Source organism: Alligator mississippiensis, chromosome 2 (genome assembly GCF_030867095.1).
Source record: "Alligator mississippiensis isolate rAllMis1 chromosome 2, rAllMis1, whole genome shotgun sequence".
NCBI classification, from domain to species: Eukaryota; Metazoa; Chordata; order Crocodylia; family Alligatoridae; genus Alligator; species Alligator mississippiensis.
Genome location: NC_081825.1, coordinates 119,469,293 through 119,495,387, shown reverse-complemented (window position 1 = coordinate 119,495,387; position 26,095 = coordinate 119,469,293). Strand labels below are relative to the sequence as shown.

Sequence of the window (26,095 nt, the reverse complement as noted above, 5' to 3'; positions counted from 1 at the left end):
GGGCTTGGTCCTCAATCTCCAGGATGCTGACATCTGACCTTCAAGTAAGAACCACAGGGTGAAAGCTCATGTACTGGCCAGACGTACCTTCCCTTTGTGATAGCCTTAGGACTGGTAGATAAGTAATCAGGGAAGGGGTTATTTTGTTTGCCTTGCTTGCATTATTCTTATCTGCTCTCATTGTGTATCAATAAACTTTGACTATTATCAAATGGAAGAAGTCATAGTTGGTTTGAGGGTTTGCAGCCACTTGGAACAAGGTATCTGGGTCATAAATCCAGTGCCAACAGGGGATGGGAGACAGCTGCCCCTGAGGTGGGACAGCTCCCCCCATCTCTCAGAACCTAGCCCTGGCATTGGTAGCCCCTGCCAGGCTGGCACCCTGGAGAGCCTAGAGCCTCCCCTGGCTGCCATATTGTGGCAGAGCATGGCAGGAACATCCCTGCTCTAAACTGTTCCTGTTAAGAGCAAATTTGCTCCCAATGGGCACATGTGTAGACATCCACTCAAGGAAAGCATACTGCATAGTAAAACAGTAAGCTTTATGAGCATTGATTGCACATGTAGACATGCAATAAGCTTAGTAAGTATAGGTTATCCTGATAAACTTGCTCCCTCTTTATGGCAGCTGGGGTGAAATCAGAGAAACAAGAGCCCTTTCCCTGTAACAGTTTCTTAAATCATTTCATATTTATACCTTGTCTGCAACGTTCAAGATCACTGCAAATCGCTGTTGTTCTAACTATACTGAGTTCTTTTGTAGGAGCATTATGGATTATCATGGTCAGCATTGTCTCAGTGCTCAACAAACTGTTTTTTTCACTGAAAACTTTAACAAACAGAAAATCTCTGTGTGAATATTCTTTAGGGTACCTTTGGGAGCCAGATATACCCTTCTGCCCAGTTACTGGCCAGGCAGGGAATCATCTATTCAGAAAGAGATGCTCAAATAAATACTGCCCTGTTACCTACACCTAGATTTTTCGTGCTTCTGTTTCTTTCCAACAACCACATTACCAGACATCTCCACAATTCATTTTTTTAATACTGGCCAGGATTTCAATAACTTCAATCAGATAGTCTCTCAGAGCTTAAAGAATGAGCTTCTTGTAGCTGCGGTCACAGTCATTATCTTTGTTTGGGACCCTGACTGCTTTTCATCAGGCTTCAGAGCTATTATATTGCAGAATTTGGACTCCATAAGCCTTATTTTCTGTTCAAATGAAGAAAAAATGCCTGTGTTTCATCTTATTTTGCATTTACGTTTTCAGTAAGACATGGTTCTCCTACATAGAAGACTTGTTTTGTACAATGTTAAAAATTGGTGTGGAGGAGGGGAAGAGGGCCAGAGGATAATTCAAGGATTCTCCATGCTTTGTTCTCTGTTTGGTGATATGGGGGCGGAGGGGTTATACCTACAAAAAGCAGAAATGGTGTTGCAATATGGAGGGAAAAAGCCAACAAAAGAAACTGGCTGAAGCAAGCTGAACATGTATGACAAGCTGAACATGAAACCACAAAGATTCAGCGTACATAGTATATACATGTCCATACGTATGTACCTGATACATGACTCAGGCCTTTTGGACCCTCATATAAAACCACAAGACACAAGAACAGCCATATGGATACCAGAGTTCAGTAAGATCCAGTTTATACCTTTAAACCCCTTAAGAAATAGTGAAGCCCTCCTTATCTTTTGGGGAACCCTCATAATAATAGCCAGGAACATAGGCCCTATTGCTTCAGTGTGGCTTATTGTATGACTGAGATACTAAGGCAATGAGGGTCATAGAAGAACTTATATAGAAAATGGTAGTAAAATCTGAGGGCAAGCGACCTCAAATAGTTCAGCTGTGTAGTCAGGTTTAGAAAGATACAGAGATGTTTGCATGTTGTTACAAACCTCTATGAATCAGTGTCTGCAAAATTGGGTCAAAAATATCATAAAAGATAGTCTTTGTCAAAGATTTTCAACTCACCTAGTTCCCAACTCGATCAAAAATCCTGTGAAAGCAGCAGATATAAAAGGCATTAAAAGAAAACTTTGTTTTAATATAATTTCACCACTTTAATACTTTGGACCACATCCTCAACTAGTGTGATTAGCCCAGCCCAGAAGACCACACCAAATCCCTGAATACACAGCATTCTTCTGCACAGCTAGAGCATGGGTGATGCAAAAAACTCATGCCCATATATCATGTGTGCTAATTATTTGTTCTAAGAACCCCTATCTCATCCCTAAGCTTGAAGACTTCCACCCTGAAGCAATTATGATTCTTTATCCCCACTACTTTGTTCAGATGGCTATTCCAAAACTTTGTTCCTCTAATAGAGGTCTTCTAATTTCCAGTCTAAACAAGCTATAACCAGTTTGTACCTAGTTGATTGTGTGCCAATATTATTCCGTAACACGAATAGCTCTTCTCCCTCCCTTATTTTCACTCTGGGTGTGTCTATATATGCATTAGATCCAGGAGCAGTATACTTGCCAGTAAACACTCCCAGGCAGGTATCTATATGCGCAGGGAAGCAGGAGCAGATTTGCTGCTAAGGGCAGAAAACTATTCCTGCTTTCTGGGGCCCTGCAATGGGCCCCTGCTGCCACTAAAGCGAGTTCTAGGATCCAGCTGGGTGCTAGCCCAGGGGCTGGCAGGGAGCACTGAGCCAGGAGATAGGTGATAAGGAACTCCCAGCCCCCTTCTCCCCAATCACAATGGCAAAGAGGGAGCTGGGAGATCCTGATCTCCCAGCCCCCACTCCCCAGCCATGATCTTGGAGTAGGGCAGCTTCTAGCTCACTGCGGCTGGGGCAGGGGGAGATAATCCCCACCCAGGCTCTGTTGGCAGAGCCCACCCTGGCAGCAGGCAGCTCTGGGGGGCAGAGAGCAATCTTTTGCCCCCTGCTGGCTGGCTGACTGGGAGCAGATTTGTTCCTGGTCAGGCATTTACATAAGCACTACTGTGCAGTAACTAATATCACAAGTATATTTGATATTTGCATTTGTAGATAGCAAATTTACTCACGATTAGAACATTTTACTGTGCAATAAGCATGTGGATGTGTAGACACACACACTTACTGCACAGCAAATTGTTCTACTGCACAGTAAAGTGTCTCATGTAGATGTACTCTCTGTAAATGTATTTAGAAAAGGTAATCATAGACCCCCTTCAACCTTTGCTAAGCTAAATCAATTGAGTTCTTTTAATCTCCTCTCATAAGACTCCCTTTCACTAGGGCTAAGCGAAGCTTTGGTCCCCGATTCGATTCAGCGAAGATTTGGCCTGATTCAGTGGCCAAATCCCCAAATCCAAATTGAATCAGGACACCCTTTAATCTTTCTGAATTGAGTTGGAACCCTCTGAATCAATTCAGAGAGATTCAACGATTCAGACATAGACACAGCTTTAAATGTTTTTTCTATGTAACTCAAGGTACCAGGCGGCTCATGAACACTGAGATGGTGGGGTGGATGGAGCATCCCACAGGAATGCAGGGGGGGTCCCCAGTGTGCTCAGCAACATACTTGGAAGTGGACCAGATGCACTTCTGGTCCACTTTTGGGTCCACTGGAGAGAGCGCTGGCCTCCCCTCCCCCCCACCGCGTCCCCCTGGCTTAGGAACTGGTGCCTCCTTGGTCTGGAGGGGGCACCCGGGGTTCCCCCACGTGCTCGGCAGCAGACCCGGAAGTGGACTGGAAGTACTTCCGGTCGACTTCCAGGTTCACTGCTGAGCACATGCAGGGGGGTGCGCTCCTGTGGGATGCTCTATCTGCCCCACATTCACAGCATTCACAAGCTGTGCCTGGTAGATTAAGGTATGTAGAAAAACATTTTAAGCTGTTTCTATGGCTGAATCGCTGATTCTCTGAATCAGCATCGGCTCTTCAGATTTGAATTCAGCTGAATCGAATTGGGGACAGTGATTCGTATCCACAAATTGAATCACTTCCCCCTGATTCAGGTCAAATCTGAATCGAATACATCCCATTTCGCACAACCCTACCTTTCACCTTTTTTGTTCCTGTCCAATTTCATATTTTTGAATGCTGGTGACCAGAACCGTACACAATATTCTAAATGACGTCTTAGAAGTGCCTTTTACAGTGAGACTGATGCTCCCTTGTTTCTGCTGAATATGCCCTACTTAGCACACTCTGGAATTGCATTAAGCCTTTTTTCACAGTTGCATCACACAGGTGTTGGTACTCAAAAGCTTACAAAGAAGAATTTTTCCAACTCTGAGTTCGTCTAATAAAAGATATCAGATTTACCCAAAGAACCTTGTCTGCCTTATCCAACTTAGACTTACCAGTAAAATTGAGGCAGAGAGAATCATGGAAGTAATCACTTCATTCACTAGACAGCATTCAGCTAGGTTCAGGGCCACAGGAAATATTGAAAGTCTGCTTCTCAACAGATTTCTAAATAGTAGTCTCCACTAATGCAAAAATAATCATTTTTAGTGGTGATTTCTAATTCAGATCATGCAAACCAAAAAACCACATACATTCAGAAAGAAATCAGAAGAGTCATAAGTAAAAAATCAACCACTGATTTATGCGTGCTTTCAAAAGACCACAGTTATAGCTAGATAAGTTTATGACCAGTTAAATTGGAGCTGGATCAAAATGAAAGTAAGCATCTTTGTTCGGTCTTTGGTGATGTCAAAGCTGAAGCATCATTGCCACTTCATAGTAATTACTCATGACAGTTCTTTTGCCTCCTTGCACTAACTGTTTGTGATGAGAGTATCCCCCCTCCAAATTCATGAGGGCAAGGGTTAAAGGATGTGACATCACTTCAGGGCAAAAGAAGGAAGGGTCACATGAAGGGCCTTTTGTACTGCACACTTCACCTTTACGTCCCCATTCTGCCTTGATTCCTTTTCTCCTGTCTGAGTTTGGTGTTGATGGAATAGGACAGTCATAGAGGGAGACCTGGAAAAAATTGTATTGACATCAGCTCAACATAAACCACATGTTATACTACTGATTCTGAACTCTGAATCACTTTAAAAAAACATCAAAGGCATTATCTGCTTTCCTAAACAATTAACCAGGCCTTCAGTATTAAAGCAAGGCCCTTCAACCCTACAGGGAACTGTCTCGGGGCTTTTTTTTTTGGTTTTTGGGGGGTGTTTGTTTATTTATTTATTTATTTTGAGATCTATAATTTTGTTGTTTGCTTTGTCTACATTTTGTGGACATTTGAAAAACATATGTTATGCTTTCTTTAATATACTTTGCTTTGCTGGAAGCAAATGCCTTTCAAAGAGTAGCTTTAAAACAAAACTAAACAAAACAACATTCCTTCCAGAGCCCTTGAACTTTAACAAACATTTCACTGTCACCCCTAAAAATCATTCCCTCTTAAAATCATTACGGTGTTTCTTTTTTAACTACAATGGGCAACTTGTGTTTTAAAAACTTGTGTTATAATGCCATTTGCTCCCTTACCTATGCTTATTCATTTTGAGCTTGCAAGTCACTTTCTTTCATGTTCATATTCTTTCTTTATGTACATATTTTACTTACTAGTAGAGTTTTTCAAATTTTACTGAAAAAAAAATTCTTGTTTGTGGGCAAAACCTTGAGATTTTGACTTTAGAGCCACTTAAAGGCTCAGAAACCAGAAATGAAATGAAAAGCAGCAGCCAGCCACTGTTTGAATGATTGGGTTGGGCAATACAGTACATCATCCATGCAGCAGGGAAACCATTCTCTCCCTACTGGTCCTTACCCAGCACCTTTGACTTTCTCCTTTCAGTTCAGTACTCCGTCTGAGTTTATGAGGGCCATTTCCTATACTGAACTTGTCCACTGTTGCAAAGTCTTCCCCTTTCTCTCCTAACGAGAAATCGTTCTCCCTGTAGAATGACTTTGAATTATTTCCAGCTTCCTATTCCTTCTGGTTTCTAACTAAGCTGCTGGCTTTTCTTTCATATGAGCTGCACACCCCTTATTTCAGTTGGATCAGACCCTTTTTCTTGGGAACAAGTCTCAGAATGCATATACTTAAGAGAGACCAAGCCTTGAACTTTTTAGGGGAATAGACTGTTTCAAGGAAAAATTCCTAATATTATAGGCAATTTAAAAACAGTAGTAGAAACCACAGTGTTTTATTTTCCCTGTAATTCTAAAAACATGTAAGAAGTTTTTTTAAAGGGAAATAGGTTATTAGACCTCAGAAAATTATTAAACCTCAAATTTCAATTTTTTTGACAAAAATAGGACAGGCATATTCTGAAAACCATTCTTGGATTTTGACCAGCTCAGAATATTATTTCAGACTGGGATTCATAATTCAGTTCAATTGTTTTAGTGGACCATGAATGAACAGGCAATCTTCAAAAGAGATGGACACCAACTAATCTTATTCCTTATAGTAGCAATTTCAGTCAGAACCAGATTTAAATAGTGAATCAAAAAGTATGCATGTGAGGTGTTTTCAGTGGCTGAGATTTTCATTTGGCTCTAGATACACTAGTCCCATCTGAGAGGGTACAACATAAATCTCCACCGCTAGAGCCTCATCTAGGAAAAAGATAGCAGAGTGAAAGTGGACAAAAACAGCGTGGTTACAAAAACCCAAAGACATAAAAGTATTCTTAAAATTTGAAGCAGATCATTCCAATAAAATTGTTTTGAGGATTGCCTTGCTCTTTCTGTCCTATTTGTTCACTAATTGCAATGACTACTGACAGGCTGTCTTGGACTTACCTACCTCCTTTTCTGACCCCCTGCCATCTGCTGTGACCTGGCCTTGAAACATGTACATTTTGCTTTGTTGCTGATCTGATTCACGTCCTCTGTGGGGTCTGTCATTTGTTAAAAACCATACAAATTAGGTTCTATTTTGGTGCTCACTCTAGGTGTATCATTTAACTCACCACACTTGGCAACCCAACCACACAGTAAATTCTCTATAAAACCTTGAAAGAACTTCAATAGTGTGAAGTATTTTTCCACAGTTCTTGAACAGGACACAGAAGCTGGAATGCTGCGTTGGGTTTTCCTGTAGCAGGAAGAGAGCTGACCATACTGTACTATGAACTTTTGGTGGTTCAGTTAATATTATTAGAGCAGATGGATGACAACTTTCCCTACTGACCTTTGCCTTTCATGTCTGGTGTTGAATATTCAGACTTCCACTTTTCTCTATGAATCTTAAAGGCTGCATTAAGACCTGTATCATAAAACTGCTACACGGAATATATGCAACTCCAAGGAGACTGGTTAAATATACAGAAGATATTTCTCAGAACTTCCAGCTATGAAAAAATGTATTATTCACACACTGAAACTCAGATGTAAAATCCATCCTTCTCTCTTATCACCACTATGTATGATGAGACATGCATCAGGCCATCTTTCACCACAATTATTACACCCTTTGGCCTCATCACCTCCATGCCATTCTATCAAAAATGGCATTGCAATGTGTTGCTTTTCAGTGTGCTATCTTCCCCCATCACTTTCATACTCTTCATCCTCAGGAGCTGCCTAATTACACTGCTACTTACATGTGCGAAGAAACTTCTCCTGTACTTTTCTCAGCTCCTTTATATGTTCCTTTCTTGCTGATCCTGGCAGAGCTTCCAACATAAGGGCATTAACAGAGCTCCCTTCACTTAGAAAATGATCTTTCCTTCTCCACCAAGTATTCATAATGTCTTCCATTTTTAAATATTTAACATTAGTGTATTTCACGGCTGCCTCCAACAGTACCCTTGGCTTATCACCAGTGCTGTTTCCATTCATCTTTTAGATAGGACTGTGTAATTGGCAGCTATTTAAGGGTTAACATGCCACTTTCCCCATCTTCATGTTTCCATGGCTAAAGTTGTATCAGGCCTTTTATATCTTTTCAGTTCTTCTATGCAATCCTGTGCTGAACAGCAGGTTTATGAATTCTGGACTATCACAGGCAATATGAATTCCCTGCTACAGCAACATCCTCTGAAATAGAGACTTCTGGGTGTAACTAAATATCACAGGGTAGAGGTGGCTACTTTGCAATGCAGGTAGCATTGTCTCCCCAAAACCAGTTTAATCATTTCTATTTCTCAAAAAACTGTACAACCAGGCTATGCAGTATATACCAATTAAAATAAACCCAGGAGCTGTGTAACTTTTTAGGAAATGTGTCTTAGCAGAATGACTGGGCATGATGATACCCATGGGTATGAACTGCTCTGTGCCATTCAAGGGTGGGAAGAATGAGGTACACATGCATCTACATTTGGATTGCTCTGGGTACCCCCATATGTAAATGTGTGAATAGTATTTGGTAAATTATGATGCAAATGTTTTCTGTTAAATAAGGTTGACATTTTAAAAGAATGGCTTTCTGGATTTTCGCTTGTTGAGCGTGTGTAGCTCTTATATGCTTATCTTAGAAACAACATCTCTAAAAACATGCTTCCAGTATACTCCACATTTTGAGCACTCAAAGTCAGAAGCTGCTTGGAAAAGCCCATAGAGATTGATGCAGAGATATAGGTATCCATTTGTTTTCTGTGGCATGGATCGCTTTCTATTTCAGGAGTAAAGGTTATTGTGACAAATTTAAGCAAAGGTATATCGTCGTTACTAATATTTCAGTTCTCATACTCATACGTGTACTACACCCAGGTACATGCTTTGAATCTAGCATTTAGTGCCATTGTCATTTTCTTACTGAATAATAGATGCAGCCATATGAGCTACAGCTTATTCAGAACACTAGAAGCAGATAATTTCTTTCAAAAATTTAAAACATCATAAAATTCTGGGGATCTCAGTTTAACAGCAGTCTGATTCTAAGTCATGCACTGAGGATCATCCTTTATGTGAAATAAAGCCAGTTGTAAGCCTGTCAATGGGATAACCCATTGGGGAAATTCTGATTTTTTGGCCTGACACTGTCTGAACTGAATGTCAACATCTATAAGCAAGGTACCCAACATGTTGTATTATCAAAGATTTTGTCTTAGGAACTCTTCTGGGCATGGTAATTTACTTGTCAGTGTATTTAATTAAGGTGTGTGTGCATGTGAATTGCCCTGTTTGCATGAAAGGCTTTAACACTTAGCAAAGTACTAGACCTTTTCTCTTAGAGAAAATCATAGATTCTACAATGGCATTTTAATTAAATCATAGACATAGAATTATAAAAAATTAGGGTTGGAAGGGACTTCCAGGAGGTCATCTAGTCTAACCCCCTGTTCAAAGCAGGATTATCACCAACTAGATCATCCTAGCCAAGGCTTTGTCTAGCTGGGTTTTAAAAAGCTCCAAGAAGATTCCACAACCTCCTTGGGTAACCTATTTCAGTGTTTTACTGTCTACCCAGTGAGAAAGCTTTTCCTAATATCTAACCTAAATTTCCCTTGCTGCAACTTGAGACCATTGCTCCTTGCTCTGCCACCACTGAGAACAGTCCAGCTCCATCCTCTTTGGAACCACACTTCAGGTAGCTGAAGGTTGCTATTAAATGCCCCCTCAGTCTTCTCTTCTCCAGACTAAATAACCCCAGTTCCCTCAGTGTCATGTTCCCCAACACCCAAACCATTTTTTTGCCCTTTGCTAGACACTCTCCAATTTATCCAAATCCTTTCTGTAGTGGGGGGTCCTAAACTGGACACAATACTCCAGATATGGCTTCACCAGTGCTGAATAGAGGGGAATAACCACTTCTCTGAATCTTCTGGCAACACACCTACCAATGCAGCCCAGTACGCTGTTAGCCTACTTGGCAAGAAGGGCACACTGTTGGCTCATCTGCTTATTGTCCTCTGTAACCCCCAGGTCTTTTCTTCAGAGCTGCTGCTTAGCCAGTCAGTTCCCATCCTGTACCAGTGAATGGGATTGGTTCCATCCTAAGTGCAGGACTTTGCACTTCTCCTGATTGAACCTCATGAGATTTCTTTTGTTCCAGTCCTCCAACTTGTCTAGGTCACTCTGAATCCGAACCCTACCCTTCAGCCTCTCTAGTACTTCCCCCAGCTTGATGCTATCTGCAGACTTGCTGAGGGTGCACTCTATGCCATCTTCCAGGTCACTGATGAAGATATTAAACAAAACCAGCCCCAGGACTGACCCCTGGGGTACTACACTTGATACTGGATGCCTACTAGGCATTGAGCCTTTGACTGCTACCCTCCGAGCCCAGTGATCCACCCAGTTTTCTATCCACCTTACAGCCCATTCATCCAACCTGTACTTTTTTAGCTTGTCTGCAAGAATGTTGTGGGAGACTGTATCAAAAGTCTTGCTGAAGTCAAGGTATGCTACACCTACTGGTCTCCCCACATCCATAGAGCCATTTATGTCATCTCAAAATGCAATCAGGTTGGTCAGGCCTGACCTGACTCTTGGTGAACCGATGCTGACTGTTCCCAATCACCTTCTTCTCCTCCAAGTGCTTACAAATGGATTCCTTGAGGATCTGTTCCATGCTTTTTCCAGAGACTGAGGTGAGGCTGACTGGTCTGTAGCTCTCTGGAATCTCTTTTTTCCCTTTCTTAAATATGGGCACTATGTTTGCCCTTTTCCAATCATCTGGGACCTCTCCCAATCATCATGAGTTTTCAAAGACGATGGCCAGTAGCTCTTCAGTCTCATCAATCAACTCCCTCAGCACCCTCAGGTGCATCCCATCCAGTCCCATGGACTTGTATATGTCCAGGTTTTCTAAATACTCCCTAACCTGTTCTTTCACCACAGTTGGCTGCTCACCTCCTCCCCAAACTGTGCTGCCCGGTGCAGTACTCTGGTAGCTGACCTTGCCTGTGAAGTCTGAGGTGAAAAAAGCATTGGGCACTTCAGCCTTTTCTGCATCCTCTGTCACTAAGTTGCCTCCCCCATTCAGTAAGGGACCCACACTTTCCCTGATCTTCATTTTGTTACTGATGTACTTGTAGAAAACCTTCTCGTTACCCTTCGTGTTCCCTGCTAGCTGCAACTCCAATTGCACTTTGCACTTGCTGACTTCATCCCTGCATGTCTGAACAATATTCTTATACTCCTCCATAGTTCTTTTGTCCAAGTTTCACTTATAAGCTTCTTTTTTTGTGATTTTGCTTACTGAAGAGTTTCCTGATAAGCCAAGCTGGTCTTCTGCCATCCTTGCTAGTCTTCCTGCACATTGAGATGGTTTGTTTCTGCACTCTCAGTAAGGTTTCTTTAAACTATAGCCAGCTCTCCTGGACTCCTCTTCCCCTAAAACTGGCTTCCCAGGGGATCCTGCCCATGACTTCCCCGAGTGAGTCAAAGTCTGCTTTTCTGAATCCAGGATCCTTACTTCGCTGCTCTATTTCCTTCCTTTCCTCAGGATCCTGAACTCAATCATCTCATAGTTGCTGTTGCCCAAGTTGCCATCCATTACTACATTCCCCACCAATTCTTCCCTGTTTGTGAGTAGCAGGTCAAGAAGAGCATGGCTCCTAGCTGGTGCCTCTAGCATTTGCACCTGGAAGTTGTCCCCAACACTCTGCAAAAACTTCCTGGATTGCCTGCACACTTCTGTATTGTCCTCTCAGCAGATGTCAGATGATGAGAATCAGGGCCTGTGACTGGGAAACTTCTGTTAGCTGTTTGAAGAAAGCCTCATCCAGCACATCCTTCAGGTCTGGTGGTCTATAGCAGAAACCCGCCATGATATTGATATCACACTTGTTGCCCTCCCTGCTGACCCTAAACCAGAGACATTCAACAGGTGTATCTCTAGTTTCATATTGGAGCTCTGAACAATCATATGGCTCTTTTACATAAAGTACAACTCCTCCTCCTCTTCTCCCCTGTCTGTTCTTCCCGAACAGTTTATACCCACTCATGATGGTGCTCCAGTCATGTGAGCTATCCCACCATTATTCCAGAATAACAAATGTTAATACAAAAATGCTGCAAATGTAGAATCATTAATATTAGAGAGATGTTGCACAAGACTAATCTTTCACAATGGTTACATAACAGTATAGAATTCCCTCCACCGCAGAAACTACTGCATTCAGCTTCCTCTCCTGTGTTATATGGGAGGTCAGCCTAGACAAGGGGGTCCCAAACTGTGGTATGTGTACCCCTGCAGGTATGCCAGACATCTTTGGAGGGTACATGGGAAAAATTGTGTAATGGCAGATTTAATTTTAATTATTATTATTATTATTATAATTGGTTTAAGAGGTTAAAATATAAAATGTATGCTGGTAGGGGTATGTGGGCAGCTGCTAAATCTAGAAGGTGAGACACAGGAATAAAATGTTTGGGAACTTCTGATCTAGACCATCAATATGTTCTCTTCTGACTTTAAAATCTGCACTTAATGGGCACTAGGCACAGGAGTTCTCAAACTTTGATACCGCAATAAGGGGGTTACAAACTTCTCTTCCCTCCCTAGAAGTGGTGGCATGGGGGGTGGGATCGCCACTGAGCACTCTTGTGTTGCTGCTGCATGCTGCACGCCACTTCCTCACATCCAACTCCAGCCCGTTAACATGAGGGGGCCACAGGGTTGCCCGGCGGCCAGCTGGCTGGACTTGGGCATAGGGAACTGGTGCACAGTGGTGGCACAGAGTGCTCAATGGTGGCGGTGGTCCCACCCCCCATGCCGCCACTTCTAGGGAGGGAAGAGAATTCGCAACCCCCTTTTAAGTTGCTGGGGGGTGGCTACCCACAGTTTGAGAACCTGTGCACTAACATATATTGGCCTTTTGGCTAGACACAGGCATGACTAGGGGGCATTCAAACTCCAAGGCTTGTGGGCCTGGGGTTTGCGCATAATATTCCTGCCAAAAAAACCAAAAAAGTTTCCTATAAGCACATTGCCCAATGTTGGCCATGTATTTTATAGTCATGTTCATTGTTGGCTATACTTCATAGATGGTTTCCTACTTCATAGGTGGTTTCCATTGCTAAGTACAAGCTGCTTTTGGCAGCAGTTGAATGCTAGACAATGTATTTAGTGAGATTTCCTTGTATGAGATTGTGAGACGAGGGGCTTTTTTCCCCATGCCAACTGGGGGGAGGGGAAGCTCATCTTGGAATCTAGTATATACAATATGTTTTGTAACATGACAGGTTTCCAGTCGTTAGGCATTTAATTTTTAATAAATATATCTGATGTGTTAAGTAACTGTATAGACTACTCAGGAAGAAGCATGTGGGGTAAAGTAAACTAACAACTGAATAAAAAACCCACAATCACAGAAATTTGAAGCATAGCATTATGGGTGAGGTACCCATTTTATATCACCTTTCTCAAGTGTCTCACCTTAGAGTAACAGTTCTTAACCTTTATAGACTCAAGGCACGAAAGTATCAACTTAGTTTTCACTCAAATTTTACTACAGAAAAATAATAGAACAGTTCTTCTACTGCAAAGACCTCAGAAAATTCACAACAGGTCAGAATGTTCTCAGCGCTATGGATTCCTATTTGAAATCCCTTGCTTTATTTTGTGAATCAGGTTTGCACACCTAATACTGCTAACACTGTGTGACTCTTCCTCCCCTGCAAAGGATCTCATGGCACCCTGGTTGAGAATCACTGCTTTGGAGGAACACAATAAACTTTCCATTAGTGGTCTACATTTGGGTTCTCCATTTTATGGTATATGATGTTATTCCCACAGGCATTGTTATAAGTCACAGAAGAACCTGATAATTATTGGACCTGAAAGACTGGCCTAAGTTAAAAATTGTTCATGAAGAGTAAGGCAAAAGGTGTTTCAGGGAAGTCCAATTAATGTTCATCTTTTCAAAGCATTGTTTTGTAAAGAGATGCTACATCCTAAACAAATATTACAAAGTCTGGAAGCAAATATCCAAGTCCAGTTCACTGTTACTATCACCCATAAGTTTTACCCTTTGAATACTTTTTTTAAATAAGCAAAATACAAAGTAAGAAAATTAAAGACATAAAATCAAAAGGTTTGTTTCCAACATGTGAAGTTACTAGCATATATTGTCACTGTTCCCTACAAAACAGATGCTGGGGCAGGAGGCCCAACATTCTGGGTCAGGTATCTGTACAGCAGCTAAGCAGACCTCTTAGAATAGGTCATCTCTGACAGTTTCATCAAAAAAGTTTCAGGCCAAAGGGAATACTGGGAGTAGAAACTCATATTTTAAAAGAAAATGAGCTGAGGGTAGGGGAGTCAGAGGAAGGGATTACGGAACTCGTTTGCTCTGGGGTACCTGCAAACTTCCTCTTGTTCAAGTAAACAGCAAAGAGGATACATACAGCCACAACCTAACAGCAAGGGCATTTGGACTTCATTAAGCTTCCTGGGGTATGCATGTAAGAAAAAAACCTTGCCAAGGATGCATGTTTGGCCCTCTGTGGTTTGTCATAAAGGTCACTGCTTAAGATGGTTTAATTTAACAAGTATGGGAACGGATTCATTTTATTATTAGTTCCATTATTTCTTTCCTGTATGTTCCTCTTCTCAACATCTTTGTTCGTCATCAGATTTTGAAATTATTTGGATGTTTTTCTAAAGACGGAGTGAATCATTTTAAAAGCATGTATACAGAAGATTTGTAAAATTGTTCACAAAGCTGATGGTTAATTTACAAATTATTTTGCTTTATCCACAAAACAACTCTTTTTAAAATCAGTATTTTGTTTTTCAGATTGGCATTGGACAAATCCATTCATTTTTGGTTTCAGTGAACTAGTAGAGAACATTTGCCTTTTCTCTCATTGTCATTCCTCCCTCATCAGTTTGTTCTCTCTAGGTCCCAGTACTCCTGTCTTTCCTTTCAGCCTCACATTTATTCACCCTCATTTATACAGAAATCTGAAAAAAACAGATGACACTCCATAACTGTGGCTGCATCCAGACAAGCATGGCCATGTGGTATGTAGCACTGCAGACATGTCTGTGGTGCCATTTCCCACACATTCAGGTGTTCTCCATACTGCAAGGCAGCAGTGCAGGGGCAGCAATGCAGGGGGATATCCAAGGGTCAAAAAAACCCATGCAAAAAAAAAAAAAAAAGCAGTACATGTGGGAGCAGGGAGCTCTACTCAAAACTAGAGCCTGGCTGGCTGGCACCACAGTCCAGCTGCTGGCCAGGCTCTGAGCAGCAGGATCACCACTGCTACAGCCAAGGATGACTGGTGCCTCCCGAGTCTGCAGGGGCACCAGATCACCGATGCAGGCATGGTGGAGAGGTGTCCAGCGGCACTTCGGGTTTCATGGCTGGCACTTCCAGGGGGGTGCGCAGCTGATCCTGCTTGCACCCCCTACATATCGCCAATAGCTGCAGCCTCCAGGAGACCCCCAGGTAAGGCTGCTGGGGTCAGCCCAGTGCTGACCCCAGCCTCCCTTATCCCACCCGAGGTCACCTACTGTGCTTCAGAGAGTGTGGGGCACAGGCATTCCCCAGGGATAACTAGCAATGGCACAAGGTGTCCCGCTGCTAGTTGTCCCTGGGGAACCAACCATCCATGCTTGTGCCTAATAGTCTAAAAGAAACAGGGACAAATTCCGAACTCAGTTACACTAGTTTAAATTTCAGAGTATTCTACTTGTAGAACCAGCCCTCACGCCCTGGCAAAATGATTTCACAATATCTCACTTTGCCCCCTAACATTCAACTAAAGAAATAGTTAGCAGAGTTCTTCAAGGATAGCCTTGTATAAAGCCCATAGTGACCATTATGCTGAACTTTTGCAAATTTGTACACCTAACCAAGGCTGAGATCAAACACTTAGAAAAATCAAATGAAAAATAAAGGAATTTTAGCCATAACATTAGCTGAGAATCAAAGAGCAATGAGAGAATCCAAAAAATATCCACAACCTGTACAACTATTGGACAATCTACCCCAAACAAAGAAGTAGGAATCTTTTTTCTCCTAGCTCAGTTAAGACATTTCCTTGCTGAACTGAATATCGGCAGGTGTCATCCTCCAATGACCCTTTGGTCAGATAGTGAGAAAACAGACAGCATGCTGTCCATACCCTATGAAAAAAAAATGTAGAGTTCTGTGTCAACTAATGTACAAATTTAGACATCTCTCACTTCTTCCATTGAACACTTCCATCTCTCACTTCTTCCACTGACATATTTTAACTAGAAGAGAGTAACAAGACGGCAATCTGTGGGACAAAACAGGTAAAACAGAGCTGATGAATAAATCACCAAGCATTACCAAAAAGAAAAAGACACCTGAAAAGAAATAATGAAACCACTCAAGAGCAACTGTCTTCCCAAACAACATCTTCAGATTTTTAGCCAAAGCCTGTTCTGAACAATAATAAAGGATTCATTTTACTATTTAAAAAAAAAAAAAAAAAGACCGCAATAAAAAGTCATGTCCAATATACATTTGTGTATGTGCATGTGTGTGTGCATGACCTACTGGAAACCTTTCTATCACAAAGAAAATATCACTATTAAAACTGATAAACTAATAGCATAGAGCATAAAGAGCAAGAACAGAGGGGAAAACAATGTATCACTATATAATCATAAAGGAAGAGAGTTGTCTCAGCCTCCTCATTTCTAATTATAATGCAGTACAAAGCAACTTGAAGTGGATGCTATTTGTGTTTATTGTTTCCTAACTGCCCATCACAAGCATCTTGAAAGCTGAATGAAAATTAAACACAGTAACAGTGGAGCCATGCTGCAGCTGACAATTATGTGACATATGGGAGTGAGAAAAAAAAACACAAGGGTCTATGACTCATGTATAGACTCATTGCAGCACTGACCCTGCTTTTGGGGGAGCCCAAGGTACACTCCATCCATCTGTCCCTAGGAATGCAACCCAAGTAGGAGCCATGACTATGGAAGAAGAGCAAGACTGGAATTTGCTGTACTGTTCTAATAGGATACAGCTTCCTACTGAGCCGACAGAGGAATTCTGCCTCAAAGTCAGAGCTTGAGGAACACCATGGCTCCACATTGCCCTTTACTCTGGCCTGTGAGCAATTTGACCCAGCTAATCCTATTCAAATTAATAATTAAAAAGCATCAAATACATTCACCAGTAATGACTGTTTGCAGAATCCAGCCAGATGTCTGATCTTATAATATTTAATAGCTATCCCCAAGTGTTCTTTCCCAATAAACACAAATAAATTGTGCCATGACAGTATCACAGCTTGTGAGGTTCAACCAAGTCATGATTATTACTAGTTGAAAACTTTCCCCCTTCTCCCTTTTCCATGTATTGCTCATGTCAGACAATAATACCAACAAATATATAACCCCCAGGGGGAGAGAGACACCTATTAATAATAGGTAGTTCAGGACTGAACCTCAAGTCTTCATTTTACAAACCAAGAAATCAGTATGCAGTCAGTGGGAGTTCTGGGTGTATAATCAGGCACATCATCTAATGGCTAATTCAACATGGCAATCCCATAGTGTAGTTAAATGTCACTGTCCCCATTTTACAGATGGAAAACCAGTCATTGAAAGACTAATTGTACTTGGCAGTGATACCTGGCACTCATCATTATTAGTTCACATAATTTTCATTTAAACAGACTTCTTTTTTGCTGACCTTAATATACTAAAATAAAATCCAAATGTACAATAAACATTGATGTCTAGAGCTGTTAGTTAGGCAGGTTAAGGTCAGTATTACCATCACAGTTTAGGTGAAAGCAATCAAACCAGCATACAGATAATAGAGTTTGGAACTCTTGGCCTGAAACTCCTTAATAATTGAGCTCAAAGAAGAACTTGCTTCACCAATTGGGTTAATACTGCTTGTGAATGGCTTTAGATACTGTTTTGTTTAAAAGGCAAAACCAATCTTTATATTGTCCCACTTGCTAATGATAGCAGAAAACTGCTTTGCTCCAAAGCTGTTAAGTGTACTAAGAAATCCACATTGTAGCTAAAGTAGACTAATTAAAGGCTTTCCTCAGTGACAGGAATAAACATGGAACTACTGGTTTAATAAGATAATTACAGGAAAACCTAGCCTTGTCTTCAATTTATGGGCTTAAATTACACAGCCAGGAACCACTGCAGCAGCTTAACAGAACACCAGTTTCAAGCAAGCGGAAATAAATGGACTGGAAACTTGAATATTTACAGCAACTGGGGGAGGAACAAAAAAGCTGTTGAAAAATTTGAAGACCTTATTATTTAGCAAAAATCTCTTAACCCCAAATTAGATAATCCTTGTCCATAATGCTTCAGTTAGGTTTTATTTTATATTTATGAATTTCACTTTAATATCAAACAACCTCAGGGTTTAAAATAGCACAGATATCAGAGCAGTTGTAAGCTTCAGGAAATATATGAAACCAACAAGAACCAAGCACTAAATCATAATTTAGCATGCTTCACATTCCAATCTAAATTTTTGGCTGCTTGCAAAGTACATTTTAGCTTTTTAAAATAGAGTTCATTTTACTTATGTTTCTAGTCTTCAACATGTGTAAAACAACAAAGCAACTTAATAAAATTTTCTGAGTCATGAAATGTAGAATCCTAGTTTACCAACTGAATATTCAGGCCCAGTTCTACAATGGGATCTGTAGAGCCAGACTCTTGAGTACTCAGGTAGACTCAGAGAGACATGCTCTTGGCACAGTTAAAATAAGAATTATGAACATTTGGGGGCAAAAAAAAACATGTTATAAGTTTATTAAAATTATAATTAGTAATCCTGTTAAGGCAATCATAGTTAAGCCACACCAACAAAGCAGAAGTTTTCACTTACCTTAGTCATCTGTCAGCACAAATATAGATTTAAACAAAGAACATGTGTCTGATTGTTTCTGTCAGGTGTTGCAGTAGACCTTGTTTAAATCCCAGAAAAATGCTTCATGTAGAGCAAGAGAGACAGATGGCCACAACAGCATAAATATGACCAATCCAGCCCAAACCTCTGCATTTCATCAAGTCCTATACCCTGTAGACATCTCCCCCATCTTTTGTTTTCGATTATAGTGGTATTTTCAAAAGCACTCAATGTTTGCTATATTCTATTATTGAAATAAATAGAACAAAGGTTTGGCAAAGGCTGTTGGGATAGCACAGCACACTTGCCAAATACAATTTGCCATGATGGAAAAATAGATTAACACCTAGTACTAGATCTGAGATGTTACTTCTAGGATTGCTTTTATGATTCCATTAACGGCTAGGAAGGCATCAGACTGATAACGTCCTTTACTTTGGGATTGTACTTTAGATGTATAAAACAAAACATTGCTTCCCGCAGAAGTCAGTAAGTATTCTGAATACGTGGACTCGCTTATTGACTTCCACCACAAGTTTAACAACTGCAACTTCTCAATCAAACTTTGTCTGGAATACTCCTACAGTAGCATCAACATTCAAAACACCCTTATCAACATCCAGGATGGCATCCTACAAAGCACCATATACAAAAATCACACAGACCACCATACTTAGGTCCACAGGACCAGCAATCATCTCAAAGCACACAAAAAAAGGCTGTCATCTGCAGTTAGGCCCTCAAATACCATTGCATTTGCTCTGAGGAGAATACTCACGATACCCACCTGGCCAGTCTAAAACCTACCTTTATACAACAAGGACACTCCAGTAGAGAAAAAGACCTTACCTTTGAAAAAGCCAAATACCCTGCACTAACCCTCTCCCACCACACACCACTGGTTGTTACCTGCCACCCTCCACTGGATCAGACTAAAAGAATCATTAAGCAAGTATAGGCTAGACTTGACTAAGATCAGACCTTGAGAGAAATATCCTTAGCTCCTATTCCTGGCTTTCAAAACAGCCCCCTAACCTTACCCATCATGAGGAGCACACTCCCCACTGCAGAACAGCTGTCAAATGGGACCCAACCTTGCTTTAACAATAGATGTTTAAAATTAAGTGTCAACACATCTCCACTGCTAATATAATCAACAGCCCCCACAAGGAACCATCAGAATCCGTGGATCCTACACATGCCTTTCCCAAAATGTGATACATCTGATCCAATGCACCAAATGCCCTTATGGTAACTATTAGGGGGTGTGAAATGGGCCCTATTTGATTTGGATTCAGATCCGGCCCAAATCAGGGACAGTGATTCAATGTGTTGATTTGGATCACTGTTCCCGATTCGATTCAGCCGAATCTGAATCTGAAGATTCAGTGCTGATTCGGAAAAATCAGTGATTTGAACATAGACACAGCTTTAAGTTTTTTCTACATACCTTGAGATACCAGTTGCAGCTCGTGAACACTGTGATGCTGGGGCGGATGGAGCGTCCCACAAGAGCATGGGGGGCTCCCTGTGCGCTCGGCAGTGAACCCAGAAGTGGACCAGAAGTAACAATGTGAGTGAAACTAAACATCAACTACTACAGTAGAGTGTCCCTTACTTACCTTTCACTTTTTCCCCCCTTGTATACTGCCTCCTGTCCCTTCTCTACCTTTTGTTTTCCTAATTTCCACCTATTTACATTCTCACTGACATCCTCTCACACTTTTAGCTTCTTTCATTCCTTCGAGTCTCAGACCAGCAAACACTCTCTATGCCTGAAGATGAGTGATTGCACCCAAAAGCTTGCAAAGAACTTTTTTCCAACTATTCAGTTGGTCTAATAAAAGATATCACATCTACCCAAAGAGCTTTGCCTGCCTAAACATCAACTATGCACCAAAAAGACCTCTCACTGAAAATATATAAAGAAAGGACAGAGACACATGTTAGCAGGAGTACATTAGTCACAGAACAAGCACTCCTTTTCTGACATTGCCTCATCTAATAAACACCTTTAGAAGGTGAGCTCGAGACCAAAACTTCGTAACCTGGCTGCACACTAGAAACCCAGGACTGAATACTGATTTTATGATGCTCTACAGTCTACCTGATTCTTGAAATACTTCCTACAAATTACATGATCCTCTTCCCTTTTGATCCATCTTGATCTCCCAGTAATCAAGCTTCTTTCCTTTTTACTAATTGTTCGTCTGCTACACCTAGGAATTTCTCCCTGCTCCCATTTCACAGCTCTACTCACTGTTCTTAAAAATCATTGTGCTTGCTTTCCTTCTCAGTTCTGATGAAGACTGTTTTGCATCAAAAAGCTTATCTAACTTTATAGTCAACTATACAGTTGGTCCAATAAAAGATATGACCCAAAAATCCTTGCCCAAGACAATTTATATACTTCCTTGAGAAGCCCATTAAAGGCCTTTTGAAATTAGATAGAAAAAGGTTAATTTTACATCCAGAACTTACAGTTAATTCTCTTGTTTGATTATAGTTAAAAAGGCAAGCAAAGAAGCAACATCTAGGCCTAGATCCTAAAGGTATTTAGGTACCAGACTGCTATTGAAGTTAGGTATCTACATATCTTTGAGGGTTTGTGATATATTTTGCTTTGTTTTTGGCTATTGTATAACCCGTAACTACCATCTGGCACATGAGCCCATTAGCTAAAGATTTAGTCCGTGTACTTGAGAGGTCTCCGAACTCAACACTAGTATTTGAGCCTAGTATAAGAGCCAGGGTAGTTCAGTAGGATGCAACTGTCTTAGAAAGTAATGTAACAGATAACAATTTACCCTCAAAATCAGCAATGATCTAAAGTCCTGGCCTGCTGTTACAGAGTACTGTTATTGAAATTAGATGTTGTGTGTTAGGTTTATTGTAGCTTTACCATTACACATTTTTGGGGACATGGCTTTTTTTCCCTAGCAGGGAAAAGCAAGTTCCCCTTCCATTTGTAGCCAGATTGATGGGACATCCTCTAAGAACACCTGTCTGGATCTAACCAGTTTCAGTCTAAGATAAGGGAACAGAGAAACAGACTTTCTTGTGAATAGAGGGGAAAAAAAAGTTTTAAATAAGGTTACATTAGTGATTTGTTCCTAAAAAAACCACATGAAATAGCCATAAAGCCCTACTCTACCAAATAAAAATCAAACACAGAGAACCCAACTCCATGTTGCAAAACTCACAACAAAGCAACCTATTCCTAAAGCACTAACAACAACTTTAAAATAGCTCTCAGCTATCAAAAATCAGGAGGAACATCTTTATAGCTCACCCTGAAAGGCTTGTTTAAGGAAACAAGGTCACCTGCCCTGACTAATTGAGTTAGAATAGGGCACAGCTGCCTTTTCTTAGTCCCTGACAAGCTGAAATCACATCCAGCTAATATTCAAATGTTCCTCAAACAGAGACCTATAAGACCACCTGTAGAAATCCGATTCTGCAATGAACCCAGATTCTACCATCCCCTATACCTTTTACAGTTATTCACATGCTTACAAAGTGAGGTTAAAATAGGTGTAAATAACCACCACTTGGTCTGGCATGCATTTCTCCCTCAATTTGTGTTACTGTAGATAACTACATAACTGTCAGAATGACTGAGAAGCTGCCTGTGCAAGTCCTCACATTTCAGGGCTTCAGGAGCTGGCCTCACTACCTTTCTATAACTCCTCATCTCTCACCAGAATAGTGGATGCCTGCCCTATTACAGAAAGAAAGTGAAATAATTCTCAGCTTATTTATTATACTGTGCACCCCATTTTGCTTGTAACTACCTACCTCGAAGCAGTTGTGTTGATATAAAATTAGAGGGCTAGAATTGCTTACTAGGCAAGAAAGACTTTTCACATTCCTCATCCCCTCTCATAATATTGGTGAAATACCAGAAGAGTAATAGCAAACATTGTGAAATAGGATAGGACATCAAAGAAAATGTCCATGTCTCAGAGGTACCCCTAACTTTCCACAGTAGTGTGCAAACCTCCTGTATACTTTGGCAACCAAAGTCTTATGAAATATTTTCTTTGCATAGCCTAGACATTCATCTCTATATTCTAACTTAAACCTGCAGGAATGCTTCCAGTATAAAACTAGAACAAGTGCTTTAGAAAACAAGAGCTCTATTAGTAGATAAAAAAGCTTATGACAGGCAAACTTTAATTTTAATAATAGCTTTATAGTCCACACTAGGATGATGTTTAGAATCCTGGACATATGTTTAAGAATATTTTCTTGTTTGAACATATCTTAAAAGTATTGAATCAACAGCCTACAGAAGTGACAGTAATTTGAATAAGACACATTTTTCGGGTGACAGGATATTAGCTGAATTAAGTGAATCCAAGAAAATCTTTGCTTAAGAAATAAAAAAAAGATTAAGTTAAAGGCTATAAATGGTGACACCAGAGACCATAGATTCCAGGTAGGATTCTGTGTAGCCATGGAATGAGAGCTCGGACCTTAGGATTCATAGTAATTCATCATTATCTATATGCTTATCTAGATAGTCATAAAAATGCTTTTATTTCTACACTGTCCATAATCAAGTCTTTGTGCTGGATACTCACAGACTGTCGTGAAGTCCAAATATTATGCTATTTGTCAAGTGTTATCACTGAGAACAACAAGCTGCTGCTTTGAAAGGAATTTTTTCCCCCTGCATACTAAAGGTTTTAAAAATAAACCTTGTACACAAGCAAATGTAACTTTGAGGAAGATTAATGATTATTATAACAGTATTTATTAACAATAAATGGTATAACTGTATAGAACTCATTGATTTACTCTCTTAATGCTCCTATAATCTTCACATGAGTTTTGTAATTCATATACTGTTTTGTCTTGTGGGTTATCTGAAGCTTGTAAATGTAAGACTGCTGTCAGATTTGTTGGTAAGACAATCAATAAAATTAGATAGGCTCCACTTTGATTGTTGAAGATGTTAAAGATTATCTTGATGTGGTGTGAAATGGCTCTATGATCCTTTACTGAACTCGAGACAAAAAATGTAGTACAGTATATCTTCTCTGTTACACATTCCTGCAATGGATATTTCATAATGGATGTCTGTCACCAACACAGACTAAAAACGTGCTGCTCTCCTGTATACCCACTTTCCCCAGCTGTAAATTCCAGCACCTGGTATTGCTTTCCCCCCATCAGACATGTATTAAGAATGCTGATATCCATTTGGCTTTCTATTTCCAGGTGTAGACTCCTATTTTTACCACCTCCTGAATTATATTATTTAAAAGATGGGGATTAAAAAAAATCTTTCTCTTTTCCCCCATGACAGATACCTATCTGTAATATCCTTTGTGAGAAGATTTATATATATGTTTTGATATAAAAATAAGAATGTGGACATTTCAGGGGATTAATAATATGATCCAGAGTGATGACTGCTTCAAATCCAATTCAGATCAGTAGCTGAAAGTTATGGCTATCTAATGACTGTTGTGTGGGCTGTGCTAAGTAGTTGGGAAGCTCGTGTTAGCTCCCAGTGGACTAAATCAATCAGCAAATAGGCCAAAGACTGGCTAAATATGTAACCTGAACTGTGGGTCAGAGGTGATCAGTCCATATCAAGGTTTCATAGTTTCATAGTAGCTAGGGTCAGGAGGGACCTGAACAGATCTAGCCTGACCCCCTGCCACAGGCAGGAATGAATGCTGGGTTCACAAGACCCCAGACAGCTGATCATCCAACCTCCTCTTGAATATGCCCAAGGTAAGGGCGAGGACCACTTCCCTGGGAAGTTGGTTCCAGATTTTGGCCACCCTAACTGTAAAATATTGCCTTCTGATCTCTAACCTAAACCTATTCTCCATCAGCTTATGACCATTGTTCCTTGTCACCCCAGGTGGTGCTGGGGAGAAAAGAGCTCTGCCTATTTGCTGTTGATCCCCCCTGATGAGCTTGTAGGCAGCCACCAGGTCCCCCCTCAGCCTCCTCTTGCTGAGGCTGAACAGGTTCAGGTCCTTCAGTCTCTCCTCCTAGGGCCTGTCCTGCTGCCCTCTCACCAAGCGGGTGGCCCTCCTCTGAACCCTCTCCAGGCTGGCCACATCCCTTTTGAAGTGCGGTGCCCAGTACTGGACGCAGTACTCCAACTGCGGCCTGACCAAAGTCGCATAGAGGGGGAGTATCACCTCTCTGGACCGGCCTGAGATGCACCTTTGGATGCATGACAAGGTATGGCTGGCCTTGCTGGCTGCGGTCTGGCATTGGCAGCTCATGTTCATCTTGGAGTCAATAATGACTCCAAGATCCCTTTCCGCCTCTGTGCTTTCAAGAAGGGAACTTCCCAGCCTGTATGTATGCTGTGTATTCCTTCTCCCAAGGTGCAGCACCCTGCATTTGTCTACATTGAACCCCATCCTATTCTCATCTGCCCACTTTTGTAGTCTGTCTAAATCTAGTTGCAACCTCTCTCTCCCTGCAAGTGTGTCCACCTTGCCCCACATCTTAGTGTCATCAGCAAACTTGGACAGCGTGCTTTCCACCCCCTCATCCAAGTCATTGATGAAGATGTTAAACAGTGCGGTTGAGGATATGAAGAATATGAGGGAGGGTCTTTCAATCCTGTACCTCTTTTCTAGGTTTTATTTTCTAGAAATGTCACACTGGAACTTCCTTCGAGCACCTCATTCACTTTAAAATGCTTTTCACTTTGTTTCTAGACACAGGATAGGGTTATATTGTCATACAAATATCCAAATTCTTCTTCTGTCCATTTCCCAAGGTAAGAGCTGCCCCATAATGCTTATTTTCCCTGTTTTCATTAGAGCAGACAATAGTGCCTATGAAATCACAAAACCCTTTCCAGAGTTGAAGAAATATCTGCAAACATCTGGTATACTAGCTAGAGCAGGGGGAGATGATTTCAACTGATGAAGTGTTTCTCTGTAATTAGTAGGCAGAATCTTGGAAAAAACTAGAATGGAATTCATAGTGTTTGATTCCCTCTTTCGTCCTCTTAGTTGTTCCATGTATATTATTAGAACCCAGATATCCAGTAAGCTTTATATCAGTACAATGCATTGAAAGCTGCAGTTTGTGGATACCCACTTGAGATGGAGGGGAACAAGGAACTTACTTGCATAAGTCCTGCCATCTGCTTTCTTATGTACAGTTTTGTGCATAGCCTGTTTATGTAGGCTAATAGGCACTACAGTACAGTGACCACTTGGGACAACACAATGACTGCTTGGGGCACCTATTCTGGATGCCTTGGAACTTAATTACAATATTCTTATATCTAGTCAGGTCTTAGCTAGCAGCAAAATTAGCTGCCCCTCTTCTGGGTTTTCCACCATCCTTATATTCTTACTGTTGTGAATTTTTTTCCCAATAGCCTATACCTTTGAGCCCAAGC

The 26,095-nt window shown here is 41.0% G+C and overlaps 1 long non-coding RNA gene across 2 annotated transcripts; it reads right to left on the bottom strand.

Moving 5' to 3' along the window:
- Positions 1–1,980: 1,980 nt before the first annotated feature.
- On the bottom strand, positions 1,981–19,494 carry LOC132248350 (uncharacterized). 2 transcript variants are annotated; one of them, XR_009459527.1, is made up of 4 exons: positions 18,682–19,494; positions 6,728–6,825; positions 4,318–4,945; positions 1,981–2,007 (listed from the first exon to the last, which is right to left on the bottom strand). It is a non-coding gene; the product is annotated as an uncharacterized LOC132248350 (long non-coding RNA). The 2 variants fall into 2 exon arrangements; XR_009459528.1 differs by having other exon boundaries at positions 6,732–6,825.
- Positions 19,495–26,095: the final 6,601 nt, after the last annotated feature.